Source organism: Rattus norvegicus, chromosome 4, assembly GCF_036323735.1.
Source record: "Rattus norvegicus strain BN/NHsdMcwi chromosome 4, GRCr8, whole genome shotgun sequence".
Classification (NCBI taxonomy): domain Eukaryota; kingdom Metazoa; phylum Chordata; class Mammalia; order Rodentia; family Muridae; genus Rattus; species Rattus norvegicus.
In genome coordinates, this window is record NC_086022.1 from 75,062,299 (window position 1) to 75,083,827 (window position 21,529).

At 38.4% G+C, this 21,529-nt stretch overlaps 1 long non-coding RNA gene across 2 annotated transcripts; it reads right to left on the bottom strand.

Annotated features, from left to right (window-relative positions):
• Window positions 1-874: 874 nt before the first annotated feature.
• On the bottom strand, window positions 875-12,148 carry LOC120102161 (uncharacterized). 2 transcript variants are annotated; one of them, XR_010066148.1, is made up of 3 exons: window positions 12,038-12,148; window positions 8,796-9,024; window positions 875-1,700 (listed from the first exon to the last, which is right to left on the bottom strand). It is a non-coding gene; the product is annotated as an uncharacterized LOC120102161 (long non-coding RNA). The 2 variants fall into 2 exon arrangements; XR_010066147.1 differs by having other exon boundaries at window positions 8,796-12,119.
• Between the last annotated feature and the right edge of the window lie 9,381 nt (window positions 12,149-21,529).

Sequence of the window (21,529 nt, forward strand, 5' to 3'; positions counted from 1 at the left end):
AGGTCTATGTATATGTTTGTGTGTGTGTCTATAACTATTTTATTTAGAAGTTACTAGTATTTTATTGTTTTGATATTTTCTCAACTTGATTAAAAATATTAAGTACAAATAAATAGAAATAGATTTCTTGCAGCCCAGGACCCCAGAAACATTTCAGTAATTAACTGCATTTCATGTCTATTTTTAATATTTTGGGGTATAATATTATGTACTATATTTTCAGTATTATCTCTTATGAAAGAAGTTGAATATTAACTCTTCATATATATTAAAGTATTTTTACCATTAATAATAATATATAACTCCACAGAATTATCGAAAAATTGCCTTCTTTAAATAGATTTAATATTTCTCCATTTTTAGAAATTTCACTATCCTCATTTAAACGTTAAGAAACAGACATTTGACAGGCTTCTTCCAGAACCTGACCAATATCAAACATCAGACTGAGCATGGGGATCCCAAATGAGAAGTTAGGGCAAGGACTGAAGGAGCTGAAAGGGTTTGCAACACCATAGAAAGAACAATATCAACCAGCCAGAATCCCCCAAAGCTCTCAGGCACTAAAGCACCTACCAAAGAGTACACATGGGGGTGGGGGAACACCCATGGATCCAGCTGCATATGTACCAGAGGATGGCCTTGGTCCTGTGGAGGCTTGATGACCCAGGGTAGGGGAGTGCTGGGTGCTGAGTTAGGAGTTGGTGGGCAGTTGGGGTAGCATCCTCATAGAGGAAGGGGAAGGGGATGGGGGCTGTGGAGAGGAAACTGGGAAGGGGGATAACATTTGAAATGTAAAGAAATAAAGTAACCAATAAAAAATGAAGAAAAAGGGAATAAAGATTCTCAATTATAAAAAAAAAAGAAACAGACCTTTATCTCTATAGCATTATGGTGTTTATTGGATGTTTATTTTCAGTTCAACAGTCCAGTGGCATCAGAATCATGGTCACTCATGAGAATACTTACATATGCTTTTGCAATTTTTAAAAAATATTATGTGTTCTTAATGTTACAGTACATACTTAAAAATACATTTTTTAAGGGTCTGAGAAATCACTTAAATTACCCCAAACTGAAGCACAATTTATATTAACTGAATGAAAATTATAAGATTGGGCTACCAGGATGTGTGACAAGTGGGTGGGAGCCAAAAGAAGGAGGAAGCACCAGCTGGGGACTGAAAGGGAGACCTTGAAAAGCTTCTTGTTTCTCCTTCACGACTCTTGCTCTGGCTTTCCCATTCTTCCTGTGGACAAAACAGTACATCTCCAGGCTGATCCCTGGTGAGCTAATGGTGCGCTGATCCACACACTTCTTGTAAATAGATGCAGAGGCCCATAATTAAATATTAGGCAGAGTACAGGGAATCATGGGGAATAGGAGGAGGAATGGTTGGAGGAGCCAGAGGCATCAAGGGCATCACCATAAAACCCACCGAATCAACCAACCTGGACTCATAGGGAATCAGTGAGACTGAAGCAAAAATAATCTCGGCCCTCTGTATACAGTTGTGTAGCTTGGTATTCTTATAGTCCTCCTAACAGAGAATGGAGGGCCTGTTTCAGATTTTTTTCTTTTCTGCTTTTGGGACTTTTGGCCTTCCACTAGGAAACTTTGTCCAGCCATAATATGAGGGGAGGAGCCTGATTTTATTGCAACTTGATATGCCATTTTGGCTGATATTCCTGTGATTTCTCCTGTTGAAGTGAAAAAGAAAAGGAGTGGACAGAGAGAAGGAGGAGTGTTGTTGAAAAATATAATAATAAAAAAGGTAGTGTTGTCTTTTACCCGCTAGGTCCTGCACTGGGTGCCCAAGGTATCTGCTAGATATCTTGGCGGAAACACATCCCAGCCGCACACTTTCCTACACTCAAACCATCAATAAAAGAACACACAACACAATAATCTTTGACCGAATTGGTAAGATATAATTGCCCACTTCAACATACAAAGCCCGGTACCATCCATCCCTTAGGAATATTAATAATAACCTGTAAATACACAGAGCAGAATCTTTTTTTTTTTTTTTTTTTTATTAACTTGAGTATTTCTTATATACATTTCGAGTGTTATTCCCTTTCCCGGTTTCCGGGCAAACATCCCCCTCCCCCCTCCCCTTCCTTATGGGTGTTCCCCTCCCAACCCTCCCCCCATTGCCGCCCTCCCCCCATAGACTAGTTCACTGGGGGTTCAGTCTTAGCAGGACCCAGGGCTTCCCCTTCCACTGGTGCTCTTACTAGGATATTCATTGCTACCTATGGGGTCAGAGTCCAGGGTCAGTCCATGTATAGTCTTTAGGTAGTGGCTTAGTCCCTGGAAGCTCTGGTTGCTTGGCATTGTTGTACTTTTGGGGTCTCGAGTCCCTTCAAGCTCTTCCAGTTCTTTCTCTGATTCCTTCAATAGGGGACCTATTCTCAGTTCAGTGGTTTGCTGCTGGCATTCGCCTCTATATTTGCTGTATTCTGGCTGTGTCTCTCAGGAGCGATCTACATCCGGCTCCTGTCGGTCTGCACTTCTTTGCTTCATCCATCTTGTCTAATTGGGTGGCTGTATATGTATGGGCCACATGTGGGGCAGGCTCTGAATGGGTGTTCTTTCAGTCTCTGTTTTAATCTTTGCCTCTCCCTTCCCTGCCAAGGGTATTCTTTTTCCTCATTTAAAGAAGGAGTGAAGCATTCACATTTTGATCATCCGTCTTGAGTTTCGTTTGTTCTAGGGATCTAGGGTAATTCAAGCATTTGGGCTAATAGCCACTTATCAATGAGTGCATACCATGTATGTCTTTCTGTGATTGGGTTAGCTCACTCAGGATGATATTTTCCAGTTCCAACCATTTGCCTACGAATTTCATAAACTCGTTGTTTTTGATAGCTGAGTAATATTCCATTGTGTAGATGTACCACATTTTCTGTATCCATTCCTCTGTTGAAGGGCATCTGGGTTCTTTCCATTTTCTGGCTATTATAAATAAGGCTGCGATGAACATAGTGGAGCACGTGTCTCTTTTATATGTTGAGGCATCTTTTGGGTATATGCCCAAGAGAGGTATAGCTGGATCCTCAGGCAGTTCAATGTCCAATTTTCTGAGGAACCTCCAGACTGATTTCCAGAATGTTTTTACCAGTCTGCAATCCCACCAACAATGGAGGAGTGTTCCTCTTTCTCCACATCCTCGCCAGCATCTGCTGTCACCTGAGTTTTTGATCTTAGCCAATCGCACTGGTGTGAGGTGAAACCTCAGGGTTGTTTTGATTTGCATTTCCCTTATGACTAAAGATGTTGAACATTTCTTTAGGTGTTTCTCAGCCATTCGGCATTCCTCAGCTGTGAATTCTTTGTTTAGCTCTGAACCCCATTTTTTAATAGGGTTATTTGTTTCCCTGCGGTCTAACTTCTTGAGTTCTTTGTATATTTTGGATATAAGGCCTCTATCTGTTGTAGGATTGGTAAAGATCTTTTCCCAATCTGTTGGTTGCCGTTTTGTCCTAACCACAGTGTCCTTTGCCTTACAGAAGCTTTGCAGTTTTATGAGATCCCATTTGTCAATTCTTGATCTTAGAGCATAAGCCATTGGTGTTTTGTTCAGGAAATTTTTTCCAGTGCCCATGTGTTCCAGATGCTTCCCTAGTTTTTCTTCTATTAGTTTGAGTGTGTCTGGTTTGATGTGGAGGTCCTTGATCCACTTCGACTTAAGCTTTGTACAGGGTGATAAGCATGGATCGATCTGCATTCTTCTACATGTTGCCCTCCAGTTGAACCAGCACCATTTGCTGAAAATGCTATCTTTTTTCCATTTGATGGTTTTGGCTCCTTTGTCAAAAATCAAGTGACCATAGGTGTGTGGGTTCATTTCTGGGTCTTCAATTCTATTCCATTGGTCTATCTGTCTGTCTCTGTACCAATACCATGCAGTTTTTATCACTATTGCTCTGTAATACTGCTTGAGTTCAGGGATAGTGATTCCCCCTGAAGTCCTTTTATTGTTGAGGATAGCTTTAGCTATCCTGGGTTTTTTGTTATTCCAGATGAATTTGCAAATTGTTCTGTCTAACTCTTTGAAGAATTGGATTGGTATTTTGATGGGGATTGCATTGAATCTGTAGATTGCTTTTGGTAAAATGGCCATTTTTACTATATTAATCCTGCCAATCCATGAGCATGGGAGATCTTTCCATCTTCTGAGGTCTTCTTCAATTTCTTTCCTCAGTGTCTTGAAGTTCTTATTGTACAGATCTTTTACTTGCTTGGTTAAAGTCACACCGAGGTACTTTATATTATTTGGGTCTATTATGAAGGGTGTCGTTTCCCTAATTTCTTTCTCGGCTTGTTTCTCTTTTGTATAGAGGAAGGCAACTGATTTATTTGAGTTAATTTTATACCCAGCCACTTTGCTGAAGTTGTTTACCAGCTTTAGTAGTTCTCTGGTGGAACTTTTGGGATCACTTAAATATACTATCATGTCATCTGCAAATAGTGATATTTTGACTTCTTCTTTTCTGATCTGTATCCCTTTGATCTCCTTTTGTTGTCTGATTGCTCTGGCTAGAACTTCAAGAACTATATTGAATAAGTAGGGAGAGAGTGGGCAGCCTTGTCTAGTCCCTGATTTTAGTGGGATTGCTTCAAGTTTCTCTCCATTTAGTTTAATGTTAGCAACTGGTTTGCTGTATATGGCTTTTACTATGTTTAGGTATGGGCCTTGAATTCCTATTCTTTCCAGGACTTTTATCATGAAGGGGTGTTGAATTTTGTCAAATGCTTTCTCAGCATCTAATGAAATGATCATGTGGTTCTGTTCTTTCAGTTTGTTTATATAATGGATCACAGAGCAGAATCTTAACATCACCTGCCATGGCTTCTCCCCTCTCCTCTTCCTGTCTCTTCCTTTCTCTCCTAGTCTCCTCCTCTTCCTTCAAACTTCTCTCCCGCCCATCCTTCCTTCTCCTCCAATGACAGGCCTTTTTCTATCCTGTACCTGCCCCTCACCTGTACTTTACAAATTCAATGGGGAAAAGGTTCTGGTGAAGTCACCGGATTCCTGAGTAATGACTAGGCAGCTGTCCTTAGGGCAGTGGAATTAGCATCAAAATACAGATAACTTCAGGGCAAAACACAGCAGAGGAGGTGGGGGAGGATGAAGGAGGAGGTGAGCAGGAACCTATGGTTGGAATGTAATAGGTGAGAGGATAAATTACTAATAAAAAAGAAGTACTGATACAAATGCTGAAAAGTGTTTGTGCTTTTACGTTTTCCTTGTGTTTTTATCATTTCCTTGGGTTAAATCTGGTGAACATTTGATAGGTCAAAGGAAGACACATCTAACTTTAACAATGTACACAATTTGTCATGCCTCTCTTATGTGCCTTAAGTGAGAAACACAGATGAGTAAATAATCGAATGACTGTAGAAATGAGAGTAAATATCTACCACTGTGGACTAAATACACACTCTGAAATTTTAACATTCAGTTTTAGCTACACAACAAACACCACTTTTTTGGAAATGTCCTATAACTTTTAGAAATAAGTTCAGCAAGCTGGGCTAATGCCTGATGAGATTGGAACAACATGTCTTTGGAAACTTTTCTCATTAAAAATTGAAATTACCAATAAATTAAAAAATACATTTTGCTTATCACAAAGCTTAAGTCCAAGTGGATCAAGGACCTCCACATCAAACCAGATACACTCAAACTAATAGAAGAAAAACTAGGGAAGCATCTGGAACACATGGGCACTGGAAAATATTTCCTGAACAAAACACCAATGGCTTATGCTCTAAGATCAAGAATCGACAAATGGGATCTCATAAAACTGCAAAGCTTCTGTAAGGCAAAGGACACTGTGGTTAGGACAAAACGGCAACCAACAGATTGGGAAAAGATCTTTACCAATCCTACAATAGATAGAGGCCTTATATCCAAAATACACGAAGAACTCAAGAAGTTAGACCACAGGGAAACAAATAACCCTATTAAAAATGGGGTTCAGAGCTAAACAAAGAATTCACAGCTGAGGAATGCCGAATGGCTGAGAAACACCTAAAGAAATGTTCAACATCTTTAGTCATAAGGGAAATGCAAATCAAAACAACCCTGAGATTTCACCTCACACCTTTGAGAATGGCTAAGATTAAAAACTCAGGTGACAGCAGATGCTGGCGAGGATGTGGAGAAAGAGGAACACTCCTCCGTTGTTGGTGGGATTGCAGACTGGTACAACCATTCTGGAAATCAGTCTGGAGGTTCCTCAGAAAATTGGACATTGAACTGCCTGAGGATCCAGCTATACCTCTCTTGGGTATATACCCAAAAGATGCCCCAACATATATAAAAGACACGTGCTCCACTATGTTCATCGCAGCCTTATTTATAATAGCCAGAAGCTGGAAAGAAGCCAGATGCCCTTCAACAGAGGAATGGATACAGAAAACGTGGTACACCTACACAATGGAATATTACTCAGCTATCAAAAACAATGACTTAATGAAATTCATAGGCAAATAGTTGGAACTGGAAAATATCATCCTGAGTGAGGTAACCCAATCACAGAAAAACACACATGGTATGCACTCATTGATAAGTGGCTATTAGCCCAAATGCTTGAATTACCCTAGATGCCTAGAACAATTGAAACTCAAGACGGATGATCAAAATGTGAATGCTTCACTCCTTCTTTAAAAGGGGAACAAGAATACCCTTGGCAGGGAATAGAGAGGCAAAGATTAAAACAGACACAGAAGGAACACCCATTCAGAGCCTGCCCCACATGTGGCCCATACATATACAGCCATCCAATTAGACAAGATGGATGAAGCAAAGAAGTGCAGCCCGACAGGAGGCGGATGTAGATCGCTCCCGAGAGACACAGCCAGAATACAGCAAATACAGAGGCGAATTCCAGCAGCAAACCACTGAACTGAGAACAGGACCCCCATTGAAGGAATCAGAGAAAGAACTGGAAGAGCTTGAAGGGGCTCGAAACCCCATATGTACAACAATGCCAAGCAACCAGAGCTTCCAGGGACTAAGCCACTACCTAAAGACTATACATAGACTGACCCTGGACTCTGACCTCATAGGTAGCAATGAATATCCTAGTAAGAGCACCAGTGGAAGGGGAAGCCCTGGGTCCTGCTAAGACTGAACCCCCAGTGAACTAGATTGTTGCGGGGAGGGCGGCAATTGGGGGAGGATGGGGAGGGGAACAACCCATAAGGAAGGGGAGGGGGAGGGGTTAGGGGGATGTTTGCCCGGAAACCGGGAAAGGGAATAACACTCGAAATGTATATAAGAAATACTCAAGTTAATAAAAAAAAATACTACAAAAAAAATACATTTTTGAAAAACTCAAACACAAAATATGACATTTTATTTTACTTAAAGTAAAAGTCATTATGTAGCTTAGGTATCAGTAACTGTGTCTTCGTGGAATGAATTAGGTAGTATTTCTTCTATTTGTATATTTGTGGAAGACTTTGACGAGTATTGATGTTAGCTTCTCTTTGAAGGTCTAGTAGAATTCTTCACTAAAACCAAGGGACCCTGGACTTCTGTTGTTGTTTTGGGGAAACTTTTAATGACTGCTTCTATTTCCTTAGAGTTTATGGGCACCCCCTGTGGAAGAGTCAGGGGAAGGACTGAAGGACCTGAAGGGAATTGCAACACAATAGGAAGAAAAACAGCATCAACTAACGTGGACCTCTTCAAAAATCCCAGAGGCTTAGCCACCAACCAAAGAGCAAACATTGGTTCATGGCCCTACTACATATGTAGCAGAGGACTTCCTGGTCTGGCCACTGTCAGAAAAAATGCACTTAATCCTGTACAAACTTGATGGCTCAGGGAAGGAAAATGCAGGGTGATGGGGGATTGGGCTGGTGGTGGGTGGGGAAGCACCCTCTTAGAAGCAAAGGGAATGGGGGATGGGATGAAGAACTTATGGAAGGAGGAGTAGGAAAGGGAGCAACATTTGGAATGTAAATAAATAAAGTAATTAATAAGAAAGTAAAAATCATTGTGTACAGGGATGCTAGGTGATAATTAACAAATTTGGACATCCCCTAACATTTTATAATACATATATAATGATACAGTATAAAGTTCATACTGTGATTGTGTAATTAATTACAGTAATACCTTATTTGCTAACTACCTAGAATTGACATTTGTCTCCAGATTGTTTTAAGGCATTTGTTTCACCTGCTATGTTTTCACTTATAAAATGCTAAAGCTTATATTACAATATTAAATGTATAAATATTAGTTTATTTTTAATATTCTTCTATGTCATTTTATACTGTTCTTACATCATTTAAAATTTGTTATATACAATTATTTGTTTAATTTTTATAATTTCCTTAAAATACACATATGTTTTTAATAAAAATGCAGAATTTGGGGGATTTCCACTGACCAGTAAGTACCTTCTTTCATATCTCACCAGGAGTCTCCCACTGAAACTCATCTTCCCTACAACACTTTTAGAGGTTGATTTTTTTTAAATTGAATTTAATTGTAATTTGTTGCACCAACCTAAAGGAGGCTATTTATTGGAACATTAGCACATTGTCAGTATCGATGTCACTGAGGAAAAAGACCCCTTATAACCCGGCAATGTTTAACTGAGCATAATCCCTCCGAGGGGTAGCGATGCATGGCTACCTCCTGCATGCATGACGAAATGGTGGCCGATCCAGACTTATGCAGCTCTAGGTAACTACCAGGAAGACCAAGACTTACTCTTCTATATGTCTACTAAAGAGAAAAGCAAAACCAAACAGCAAACACCCACCTTTTAAGAAGTCTGAAAGGAGTCACCGTGCATCGTGTGATAATGTTCTTTTCTTGTTATTTATCTAAGGTTACATTGCTCTACAGCGTACTTTTTCCAAATGTATCAATAAACATCACATTACATCGCATACTTTTAGTGACTGAGCTGGGAAAACACTAGGAACTGTATTGTGTAAATGATATCAGAAGAATTTCTTGATATTGCTTCAAGACAAGCTTCTGCTTTCCTTTAAAAAAAAATCACAGAGACTATGTTCACACATCATGGATAATTAAAGGAACGCAGTTTTTAAATATTTTGAATTAATTTTCTTAAGGAAATATGTTAAACAGAATTTATAATGAGGTGAATATTCTGCCTTTAGAGTCTGAGTCACCCATTAAACATCATAGCAGTGAAAACTACTGGTGCAAGGGTGAGTCACCACTTCCTGGACAGCAGGAAAGTATGGCACCTGTCAGCTTCACTGTCCCCCTGGATCTCTCACCATTATGCAGCACCACCAACCTTTCCATGACCTATGACCCAGAGATTCCGAGAGAGTAAAAACTTAGTAGAAAGCCACTATGTTTCTGCAATCCACTTTAGGCTTTGCACAGTTAAGTGTTTGAGTTCTTGCTAGCAACAGATTGTAAATGCCTGGGTCTCTTCACTACTGGCCGAGGCTTCCCGTTACAGGGAAGAATCCTGTCTTGGCTGAGTGACCTGGAGAACACTGTTGGTGCTGTGGTGTGAAAGGGACTCTGATGACTGCCATTGATACTACTATTGAAAATGCCTTCAAGGTATTCCTTTACTCCTAAGTAAAGAAGAGCAGGAGCCTGTGAATCACTAACAAGATAACGTGGGTTATTGGATGACTTCCCAGTAGAAAAGGATCAAGGTCCCTGGTAATGAGAAAAGACATCGTCAAAGAAAAAGAAGCAGGTCAATCAGAGCAATAAGAAGTAGGACTTGTCATTTTACTGCAACCTACTTGCTACTCAGCTTGCTTGTAATTGTCCACTAATTGTTCATGATGTTCAGGTGAAAACAATCTAAACTTCATAGTAGGCTTGAGGTTGTGCATATTTTGGGGGGAGGAGGGGCTTTGACTTTTCTACAATGTTTGACACAAATTAAAATCTATCAGAAATCATGGTGTTCATGAAAAAAATCTCAATGCAATGTAAGATTCATACTATCATTTGTATCACATTCGAAAGAAAACTGTAATATTAAAATATAATGACAAACTATAGAAGTGATCCTGGAGATTATTTTTCAAAAGGACCTTTTTTTCCTATTATTTGAGAAAAATCATTGCTTCTTGTGAAACTGTGTGTCTTCCCTAAAAAATAATAAAATACAAAAATGTTTGTCCTTGAAAAAGAAATAAGGAAATAAATATTTATTATTTTGAAGTAATAAATTAAATGGTAGGTAAAAATAGAGCAGATGCTTCCTGCATTATGTATCTCAAAATAAGGAGAGAGATATTAAGGAGAGAGATATTAACTTCTCTGAATGAATTAGAACTCAATGGAGTCAGACCATCACAGCCTTTTCTCTTCAGAAATGTGTGAAGTATTATATATAAATAAAAGAATTGTGTAGTCAATGGTTGGCACACAATATCTACACTGGAAAGGACACAATTCCTGTTTGCTGAGTGAAATAATGAAAACTAGTTAAGAGATGCAAAAGTTACTTTTAAACTTCATTCACAAATTAATGAAAACTACCCCCTCTTCCGGAAAAGTGCCTAAGTGAGGTTTCTGAAGCAGAAAGGTTCACTATACTGAACCTTTGGCTTTCCGTACACCCATACCAGACATCTGCCTTTCAAGCCTTCAAGTGTTGAGCCTATGTGTGTAGTGTTTAAAATGTGCTACTTCATACAAAGGTACCTTAATGAGAGATGTCAGGTTCCAAAAGGAAAAGATCTCAGGTCTGTTTGCTTGATTAACTGCCCCTAGTATGTAGGACATTACAGGAAGCAAATTGAAGGCCAAGACAGAGCTGGTAGCTACGAACTGTACGGTGCTGGGGGGAGTCATTGGAATAGAATTCAGAAGAAAAGCCATGGAGTGGTGACCAGTGGTTTAAAAACACGTCGTGCTCTAAAAGAAGAGGCACTCCATACTAAATATTGTTTGGGAAAGGCATCTAACTCACAAAAGAGGTGCTCTATGATAATTGTAGACTCTTATCTGGCTTCCAAAATCGATTTCAGACATCTGTTTGGCAGCAGAACCATCTGATATGATGATCCCTTGATACACAGGATAATACCAGCAGCACCTCCATTAGGTGAGTGGACATGACATAGCACACTCGCCACCTAGTGGCCTTTGATTGTAATTTCGCCCCTTTTATTACTCCGTTCCGAATACATGTAATGTATGCAATGAACGAATGAACGCATCTTACAATATTAATGTGTGTGCATATGCTCATGTGTGTGTGTATTTAGTGTTACATGACTTGAGATAAAACTACTTATGAGATACATTTTAGAGTCTGAATATGGTAAGAGAAATGAAGATACTTCTTAGCTGTGGACCAGTGGACCTATATTCCTTCTAGAATCCTGTTTGAGGTCAAATTGGTAGTCATGATATCCCCTCACAGTTTTGACAGAAAGGTACACTCTGCCAGTAACTGGAAAAAACATGGTTTTTCTTTTTAAAAAAATTATTACTGCTTTTTCATTTTTGAAATTATAATTACATCATTTTACCATCTCATTATTCCCGCTAAACAGTCTCATGTACACCTACTCGCTCTCTTTTAAAGTCACAGCCCTTTTTGATTACTTTTTTATTGCCTGTTTATTGTATTAATAATTTCACTTCTTTTCTCCTCCCACTCTGATGTTGCTGCTTTCTAGACATCCTTTAAAACTTGAAGAATCTCTGAAGTTGTACGTTTATTTAAGCATGCCAAGTGACCAAGGAACAGCTATATAAAGACTTAAGGAAGTTGCTGCCACATTATAATATCTCAAGAAAGATTGCATTTGGTTTCCCCATGACGCTGGTCATATCTATTGAGGCTTATGTTACCGCTATCCTATCAGTGAGGCTGCCTTACTCTGAGCCCATCTCTCCAGCTTTTCTGAAGCATTAGGCAGACTGATCACCAGAAAGGACTGTCAAGGTTTATCGTCTTCTTCACCACATTTTTTAAACTTCTTGGTATTTGAACTGTAGCTTCACACCTGCTGACTCATTAAGCTGTTTTGGCTTTGAACTTACAGTCACAGCGCTGTCCCTGCCCAGGATACATCTTCACAATGCAAATTAGTTCTTCAGTTAGTCCTTTCCACTGTGCCTAACTGTGCTGATATTCCCAGTGCACTTGCGCATGCGTGAGCGCCCCACCCCCACCCCACATCTCTACACTCTGAAGAAAACTATTTCGCTTACCTGTGTTTGAGTCTGAAAGTAATGGTTGATTCTGTTGCTGTCTGATGTGTTCCTCTAAAGCCTCCTCATTATTCCATATTTTATGTGCTTTGGTACTCACTGTTTGATTAGTTACGTTTCTCACTCTCAACTCACTAAGAAACGTCTTAGGATCAAATAAATCAAATATCAACTCATGCACTAAATGTCTTCATTTATCTGTACATTTTCACAACAACCAAAACGAGAAACTATGGAAAACACAATGTAGTTCATCACATGAGGTGGCACAAGTACAGAGTTGATGACAATAAGGGTGTAGACAGACACTGAGTACACTCAAGTGCTCTTATGCATTGTAATGCAAGAAAGAAAGGACTCCATAGTGTAAGAGTGAATGTATACTTAATCTCGGAATGGGTTTTATATGAAAAATCTTGAATTTTTGTCAAGATGCAACAAAGATAGAAATTGAAACATCAGTGAGAACCATGACAAGATATATATGTAATAAGGCATTTATAGATTTTGAAAAATAAAATATTCTGATTAAAATAAACACAAAACAACAAAAAAGAAAATATAAATTAAAAAAACATAGGTGCCTCAAGAAGATAGATTAAAATATAGTAACAAAGTGAAAAGTTGTTGTTATTGTTGTTGCTATTATTAGCATTAATTATTACTAGTTGAAGGAGGAGGGCCAGCACTCTGTGGGAGATGCTATCCTTAGTTATGTGCCCCTTAGCTGTATCAGAAATGCCACTCAGCAGTTTTCCTTAAGCAAGGCTGTAAGCAGCCTTGGTTTGTGCTTTGTTCTCTAGTTCCTGACTCAAAGTCCCTGTCTTTACTTCCTGCCTTGGCTTATCTTAACAGACCTTAACCTATAAGATTCAAATAACCCATACTTCTTTAAGTTGCTTTTGGTCAAAATGTCATAGTAGAAATGGTGTACATTTTGAAGTTTTAAATTTTTATATCATTTCATTCTCTCTCTCTCTCTCTCTCTCTCTCTCTCTCTCTGTTTTTGGAAAAGATGGCATGCCTTGGTGATGCAGTAGTGTACTGACAGGAATTTGTATCAGGAGCAATTGGTCCAAATTGATCCAAGTCTTCCGTATTACTGAACTAATGCATTAACTGTTAATTCCAGGAATCAATGAAATCAAATTATGTGAGTTTTCAATTAAATAATAATCAGAGGATATCAATTGTTGAAACCCCAATTTTCAGTTTCACTCTGTTTCCCTTTTGATTTTGTTATTGAAGTCACACATACACCCATTTCAATAGTACAGCAGAAAGAGTCTAAGCTAGCAGGCAGCTGTAGGTCTCTACAACTCACCCTTCAGAGATACCTGCATAGTATTTGATATGTGTCTTGATAGAACTCTTTATGAGATTGAAATAGACCTTGGTTACCATAGAAGGCTGTTTGCCACAGGGAACTAGGGACAAAGTATGCAGGAGTCACTGGGTGAACAGAAACATGGTTGCAAACTTCAGGGCACTGACCTAGCGTGGTAATACCGGCCAGTTTCTCAAGCTTTTAAGTCACAATTATATTAATCAACCAAACAGAGTGCTGGAAATTGATTTTAATAAAAATGACGAGTTTGAAAATCTAATCTAATTTTTTTGCTTGGTGTGCATTAAGGCAAAATCAATGGCTGGAGGTTAGCATTTAAAACCATGAAAATGCATACTTTATTTTATTTTAAGTTGCCACAAAGTCATGTGTCAACTTCATTGCATAAAGTAATTTTTTAGGGGATGTTCAGGAAAAAGATCCCAATTAGCTTAATGAGCTAGTACATATTTTATGAAAATAGAATAATTTAACATGCTCTATTTTGTTCCTTTAATGTAAATTGAGTATAGATTGTTATTTTAGATTTCAAAGAACTGAAACTCAAAATGCAAATCTCAAAATAATATTTTTCTTTAGGGTAAGTCTAATTTGTTTATACATTAAGTCAAACAATATTCAAATTGAACAGTGAAATTTATTATCATATCTGATTCTACTTTCCTTCTATAAACAGCAAAACTTCTCTTTGTAATGAGAGATTCCAAATTCCATCACATCTTAATTGCGACATGAAAGACACACTTAGAGAATCATTTTTATCATGCAAAATTGTTCTTTTTGAAGTAAATAGCTGAGCCGCTCCTCTACCACAGGAAACAGAAACAATAAAGAAATCTGACACAAATTCTGAAGACTCTTAAGTTCTTTTCCAAACTCTGTCACTCATGAAATCTTTGAAGGTGAAAGCAACAACGACAAAATATGTAACTTCAGTGAGATGAGTTTCCTGTATTCTATACATTTTCTAGAGAGGGAATGTCACCTCTTCATAATTTATTAATAATAAAATCTTTTAAGTGTCATAGAAACAAGCTGCAAATGTTAATGGCTGTTTCTTTCTTTTACCTCAAATATTTCTTTTTGAGGTAGAAATACATTCAACAGATCACTGATTGCCTAGAAAACATGGGGTTGAGCCACACATACCCTATATTAATACGTTGCTCCTGCTCAGTAAAACGTTCAGGGTGTACGGTGCTTCATCAGACTTTTTAGCATTTTTCCTATTAAGATTCAGCTCACAGGCTGAAGTGAAAAAATAGGAGAGGGGTCTAAGAGTTGGCAAAGTAATTTAACACTCATTTCAAAATGCAAACGTCCGTTCTCCCTGCTCCTATTCACTCTGTTCTCTGCTTGAGAGCACGTTCAGTCAGCCAGCCTACTGGATGTAACGGAGTGTGTCATTGTGCACTTAATGGCACTGTTCACCACACAGAGTCACATCATCAAATGTCACGATCTATTTCTGAACTAATTAATAATTTCCATCCATAAGGGGACTATGATACAGATTTCTCTAGGTAAAGTTTGATTTTTTTCTTTTTCTTTTTCTTCTTCTATTCTTCTCTCATATATTACATCCTGACTGCAATTTCTGCTCGCTCCTTCTCCCTCAGATTCACCCTCCTCCAACTCCTCTCAGAAAGGAACAGAACTCCCAGAGACATCAACCAAGCACAGCATAACAAACTAAATAAGACTAGGCACATGCCATCACCTTGTGGCTGGATAAGCAACCCAGTATGAGGAAAAGGGTCACACAAGCAAGCAACATAATTAGAGACAGCTCCTACTCCCACTGTTATGATTATTACAAGAACACTAAGCTGTGTACCCATAGCATATACGCGAGGACCTAGCTGAGAACCCTACAGGCTCGCTGATTTCTGAGTCTTCATGAGTCCAAGACAGTTGCTCTGTGGGCCAGGTTCCCGCGGTGTGTTCCTGGCACCTCTGGTGCCTCCCCCTTCTCCCAAAGCTCGACCCTTATTTTGCTTGTTGTACTCAGCATCTGCTCTCATCCAGTGCTGGACACTTTTTCTCTGGTCTCTTCGATGGCAATTCTGCTAGGCTCCGATCCCAGCACCCTCTGCAGGCAGTGCAAACTGTTGGTTGAATGTTTTGTGGCTGGTTTGGTGTTCCAATCCCTCCACTTGAGGCCTTGTCGGATTACAGAAGATGGCCACTTTAGTCTCTGTGTCCCCCATTACTAGGTATCTTTGCTGTATTTACTATCCTAGATTCTATGGTGTCTCAATTGTTTCCTCCTTGCCCCTGAAATGCGCCCCCAAATTCCAGTCATTTTACCCAGAATTTTCTCTTCTCCTTCCCACAACACCTGGCCCCTCCTGCTTCCAACACCACTCATTCCTAGTCCACCTTCTAAATCTATTCTATTTCCCCTTCCTAGGAAGATCCTTTTTTCCCACTTTATCGCTCCTTGTTACTTAGCCTTTCTGGATCTGTGGACAGTAGCATGACTGTATTTTACTTTACATCTAATATCCACTTATAAATGAGCACATACCACGTGTGCCTTTCTGAATCTACGTTATCTCACTCAAGATAAGGTGTGGATTATCATTGGCGAATATTAATGACACTCTGTGTAGTATATTAATACACAGTGGCTCTACACATGGGGAAGCAAACTTCCCCTCCTACCTCTAGAAATCACTATTCTACATGTAGGGTAACTTCTTAAATTGTTTATTTTCTACACATGACAGAACATTCAGTGTTTGTTTGCCTTTTTTGAAAATATTTTATTCTTCTTTATAACAAAATTCCATGTAGATAATATTTTCTTTCTTCATTTGTTGATGAATCTAAAGACTTTTTCTATAACTGGCCTGTTATGAAATTTCTACAATGAATACGGCTTTGTAAATAACTGGGTGGTATGGTAATTTCATTTCACTTGACTGTTGACAAGACTATGTCTACTTGCATTCTACTGTACAACTTTCTAGACTTTCTTGAGGAAGTTTTATACAGTTTACTATAAGAACTGCCTGAATTTACATAGCTTTGACAAGGGTATTAGTATTGTTTTTCCTACATATTCTTGAAGTATCTATCTCTTTATTAATAGTCATTATAGCTGAAGAAAGAAGCAATTCCTACCATAATTTTCACTTTTATTTTCCTAACGGCAAATAAGGATAAATATCTTTTTTGATATTTTTATTGGGCATTTGCATTTCTCCAATTGATAGGTAACTTATTTGTGGTTGGAAGTATGACTCAGCAGTTGAGAACATGTCTTGTTTTGACAGAGGACAAGAGTGAACACCTCCACACACAGATAGTAGTAGTTCACAATCGTGAGTAACCCCAATTCCAGAGGATCTGGTCACTTGTGCTGGCTTCTATGGGCTTCAGGCACACACATGGTACATATACATTCATGATGGCAAAACACTGACACACATAACAACTTAATTATTTCAATTATGTAGGTTGCTCAACTTTTTTTATTGCTTGTATGTTTTTGTTCTTGTTGCTGCTATTTTAAAATGGTTGTCCCTTATAGATTCTGGATATCAAACCCTTGACAGATAGTTGGGTCACAACCATTTATGCAGAAGGCTTATCTTTTATTTCAGTGATAATCTCTGCAAAAGTGTTTGAGTTTGGCCTTAAGTGCCATTTGCCATGTTTTACTTTAAATCCCTGCAGTCACAACCAACATTTAAAAAGTTATCACAACCGATTGCTCTACTGTCTTCAAGTTACCTGAGGAGTTCTGTGATTGCTTAGCGTTAGAGGTTGTACATTTAGATCTCTCATCCATTTTACACTGACTTTTGCTCTGGAGGATGGAGATGGTGAAGTAAGATTTTAATCTTCTGCACACGGATGTTGAGTATTACTATTGTGTTTCATTGAAGTGCTTGTCTTTCAACAACAGTTTCTGGCACCATTGTGAAAAAACAATTGTCTATAGTAACATGGATTTATTTCTGGGTTCTGGATTATCTCCAGTTGACCTGTGTGTCTGTTCTTATGATGGTACCATGCCATTTCGGTTACTGCTATAGCGCTATGCTATGCCTTTAAGTTACTTACTGCTTTGCCTCCAGCTTTGTTCATTTTTTTGGTCAAAAATTGCTTTCAATCTAAGGTATCTTTGTTGCTTCTCTATTAACTGAAGATTTTACAAATTATAGTTATTTCAATGCTATTAAAAGTCAATGTCCTAAATTACTTCTTAGCTAGTACAAGTCCTTTAGTACCGAGATATATACTTTTTTCTTTATGCAACCTTCTGGTTGCTATGAACTGCTTTTGCATGAAATAAAAATACATTGACCACATTAAGGACTGCTAAGCACTGGCGTGGCTTTGAACTATTTGGCTTTTGTATCACCCCAGGATGTCAACAGTGCCTGTGTTCTACTAGTGCTTGGCCTTCTCCCAGAGATGTGGGCCATTCCCATGACACAGAGTGAGCTGAAGGACTCAGGAACATTATTTAGCGTTCCAATCATTAGGAAAAATGCAAGCAGATGGAGCAGGGAAATAATATCTTCTGCTAATTATCCAAATGGATGAGCTGACAGAACTTTACATTCTCCCAAGAGAGCCAAAGGTTTACAGATCTCTGGCCAATGTTGCCCAAGCTGGATGCTTGTAAAGAGCACAGTTATCTGAATCTATCCTTTTGGATTCATCTGAAGCTTCTATGGAGAATGCTTACACATTCCATTCTGTTTTTCTTACCTCTTTTGCATCTCATTGATGTGTTTCTTCAATGACAAATTTTGCATTAAATGTTAGACAAAACAACATTCTGAAATGCAAAAAAAAAATCTAGTTTCCTAAACATAGAAGCTTAGATGCATATTTAAGTGTCCCTGCCTTTTCCAAAACAGATTATGATTTTTTGGTGCATTGTTTTTATGTTAAATAATGCATGGAAATATTTTTGATGAATTTCCCATTCCATCAAATATGCATTCATCTCCTTGTTCTCTATCTCTCTAAAACATTTTCTTATTCATCTTTAGATCTGGGTGTTCAGAGTTTCATCAAAGCACGGATGGTGCCTGGCTTACAAGTGTAATTTGTGCACCAGCCTGTTAGCACCATCCTGTTCAGCAGCTTTCATTTGCCCTCCTAACCTTCCACAGATGGCTCACCAGTCTGTGTTCATGCTTATGGAGGGAGGGCAGGCAGAATGCGCAGGGTAAACCCATCGCCCTAACAACTCAAAGCATAGGACCTGTTGCAGGTAGGTCAATAATATCAAAACCACATGCAAAGCAATCACATCATCGAACACAGCTCCTTCCAAGTTGAGTCCTTATATTGCAAATTTTACACATTTGCAGAAGATGTGTCAGATCTCTATCTATGTTTTCCACACTTCATTGAACCTCTCAAAGGCCCTAGCATTACCTCTCCCTCAGACCATTACCTCTAGCTAAATGAGCTGTATCTGAGGTTCATGTGCCTCATCTTCTAAGAAATATTCCACTCCTCTGCCTGCCACAGCACCCCTTGCCTTTTTAAACTCTTGTGAAGCTCCCTCTGCTAAGAGAAATAATGTGATCTATAATATCAGATGAAGTGAGACACTTAATTTCAGACGATGTTCTAACCCTCTCTTGATAACCTGCGGCTGTCAAAATTAAATTTGCTAACAAATATCAAAGAAGCAATAAATAATAAATGCGAATTGATTGAAAATTCTGGTTCTTGTATTAGTCATCTGCTTTTGGTTAACAGAATTGGCCTCAGTGTAGACAGAGGTTTACTCTACCTCATTCTGCAAAATTTAAAACATTATCTGATGACTTACATTACTATAAATAACTATATCAAAATAAGTATCATGCTTGGAAGGAAAATTACAAAAAATAATGTCACCATACAAATGCCTAGATAACTTTCATCCATGAGGGAGATTTTGCCTTGTTATTCAGCACTTTCAAGATTTCATTTTCTTATGTCACCGTATGGCATGGGATTTAAGATTCTAGATGTTCAAGTAGAAGAGGCCATGTATGACTAATGAAATTACCTTATTGAATGATTATCACTAACTCTTACTCATAAATTATATAAAATCTAACTTTAATTACCTAAACAAATTGTAACCACGATGCAGATAACTAGTTTGTTTGTGAATAGAAGTCTGAACATAGCTAGTATATTTTAGACACTTTGCTGTATTGCAATTTGGTCTGTAAGCAACACACACACACACACACACACACACACACACACACACACACACACACACACCTGAAATGGAAAGATAAACAGTGCTTGCTGTTGTCTGGACCATTTCTATACTATCAACATAGTGTAAAATATAAAACAGATAATCATTTTTCCAACCTAATATTGTTTGATTATTTGGAAATTTCATGCAATGACCTCAATCACACCAGTCCCTTCCCATTCATCCCCGGTCCCCAGGTCCACTCTCCCACTCTGTGCCATCTTCTCAAAATGAAACCATAAAGCCCAACAAGTCCAGTTAGTGTAGTCCATCTGCTCATTGGAGTATGGTCAAACTTCCAGTGACTAACTCCTTAAAAGATAACTGAGTCCTTAACCACCCTGCTGCCAGAAGCCATCAACTGTTAAGAGCTACACTACAGTATCCCCATTACAAATTTTAAGGACTCTGTTCAGTCGCTTTATCTACAGGCTTTTGCCTTATGGGATAATGGGTTGTCACAGAAGCCTTCAATGCCTGTCATTCTCAACTATGGGTCTGCAGTCATCTATACGACAGCAAAAGATTATTAGAATGTAGCAGTACTGTAAGAATTCTTACACAGTGCTACTATTCAAATTCTGACACAAATACTACAGTGTATAACAAGAAGATAAGAATTTGAATATTCTTTGACTGCGGTTTCAGTTTCAGGAAGAAAATATAGGGTTAACTCAAAAAAATGTAGACAGGAAGAGGTCTATGGTGAGGAAGGTTTAAGGAGAGGGAATAAACAAATAAAAAAATAAAAAATAAACAAATAAAAAAAGCAGGCAGCTATAAGGAACAAGTGACTTGCATACAGCATTTCTGTCTCTAAAAATCAAAGGTAAGATTAGTGAAGGTAAGAGCAGTGAAACCTAGGTGTGATGAGATGCGAAGAGCTTAAGCCCTAGACAGTAGCCATTGGAAATCTTGTGCCTGCTTAAATCGTAGGAAAACAGTTGAACAACTACCACAACTTTTTTCTCTCCCTGTGCTACGTCTGCCTCAAAATAACCAATGCAGGCGCACTGTTGATAACACTGGCACTAGGATCTACAACAAAGAATGGTGAATAAATTTTAGGAAATGGTCATGGAAAACAATTATTCTTATTAAGGTATTCATTTGTAAAATAATAACTCATCTTAGGGTAAAATTGTACATAAATTTATAACCTCAGAAAGGTGTAGAAAGGTAAAATAGTCAATAAATACAATCAGCAATAAATTATCAGGAACAAGCCATCAAATATTACCCACAAAGCCTTGGTCAGAGAAGTTTCTATTTGTAACAGATGACTGTCAATGAAGAGGTCAATAATGGTCAATATGCTGAGAATAAATAACCAGTCGTTTTATTCTCAGCCCTAAATGAGACGTCAGTATTATTCTTTTCAAGTTTCAAGGAGTAAAATAAAAAAGGGAGCAAAGAACGTAGGAGGTGGAGTATGAAGAAGTGTGCTATAAAATACTATTGTCTGAAAGTGACATAGTTCTTGTACTTAGGAACTCATAGTACCATTGGCTATCTATCTGTACAGGACTGGGATCATTAATATTCTGTTCTGCATAGAGAAGGATCTCAAAGGTCTCATTCCTCCAAAAGTAGTCACATACATGACTTATATATACTTAAATTTTGCGGAGGAATGGTTAGTTATATTGCACGATAGTGTAGCCACTCGTACACTGCTCTTACTCAAGCAACTAACCCACTGTTCATGCTCATGCAGATAACTATAATTAAATATACA